Below are 1,461 nucleotides of genomic sequence, written 5' to 3'. Positions count from 1 at the left end.
CGGACATTTCTCTCCTGCCCACCAGTTCCCAAATAACCACTCAGAGGCTTAATATTACTTATAAATGCTCGGCCGGTAGCTCAGGCTTGTTTCTAGCTAACTCTTACACTTAAATTAACCCGTATTTCTTATCTATGCTTCACCACATGGCTCATGGCTTGTTACCTCATTTTCTACAGGTCCTCCTTCCTCAGTGGCTGGCTGATTGGCTGGTGTCTCCTCTGACTCCACCTTCTTCATCCCAGTATCTTCAGTTTGATTGTCCCACCTAACTTTATCCTGCCTTGCTATAGGCCAATCAGCTTCTTTATTAACCAATAAGAGTAATACATATTCACAGTGTACAGAAGGATTATTTCACAGCATCTCAACCAGTAGATTAGAAAAAATAGTAATAATAAATGGACAATCCTGAGTTTTGGTGTCCTAGTTTGCTTCTCTTTTGCTGTGGTAAACACTACCAAAAGCAACTTGAGGGAGGAAAAAGTTCATTTGGCTTACAGGTGACAGTCCATTGAGGGAAGCCAAGGCAGGAACTCAGACAGAGCAGGAACTTGGAAGCAGCACTGATGCAGAGGCCATGGCTTGCTTCTCATGGCTTGCTCAGCCTGTTTTCTTATAGCACCTAGGACCACCACCCCAGGGATTGCACCACACAAAATGGGCTGGTCCCTCCCTCATCAATTACTAGTAAGAAAATGCCCTTACAGGCTTGCCTACAGCCTGATCTTATGGAGGCAATTTCTTAATTGAGGTTCCCTCCTCTCAGATGATCCTAGCTTGTGTCAAGTCCACAGAAGACTAGCCAGACACAGTCCACCATCAAGGTAAGTCTAGGCATGAACAGAAATAGAGACCACAGAGGAACCTTAACAACATAGGAGTTGGAGGCCAGCCTGAACTACATGACTCAAAAACCAACCAACCAAACAAACAAAACCCCAAAAAACAAACAAACAAACAAAAACAACCCACAATGAGATACTTTACCCTACTTAAGAGGACTATAATTAGACAGACAAGTACTAGAGAAGATGAAAAACCAGAGCTCATATACCACTGCTATTTTGGAAAACAGTTGGTAATTCCTTAAAGGATTTACCTTATAGTTAACATGACTCAGCAATCTCACTACTAGATCTCAAGTGGACTATAAGATGTAATGTTCACACACAGACATGTATGTGGATGTTAACAACATTCAGAATAACAAAAAGTGAAAACAGCCTGGGCAGGGTGGCACATGTTTTTAATCCCAGAACCTGGGAGCAGAGGCAGGCAGATTTCTGTGAGTTTGAGGCCAGCCTGGTCTAGAGTGAATTCCAGGCTAGCCAAGGCTACATAATGAGACCCTGTCTTAAGGGGAAAAAAATGTTTACACAGGGAAAATAGCTTTAAACTAATGAACAAAATGGTCTATTCACAAACTTGAGTACTTAACCTAGAGGAACGGAGTTTCCC

Source organism: Peromyscus eremicus, chromosome 4 (assembly GCF_949786415.1).
Source record: "Peromyscus eremicus chromosome 4, PerEre_H2_v1, whole genome shotgun sequence".
Taxonomy (NCBI): domain Eukaryota; kingdom Metazoa; phylum Chordata; class Mammalia; order Rodentia; family Cricetidae; genus Peromyscus; species Peromyscus eremicus.
This window is presented reverse-complemented; position numbering follows the sequence as displayed.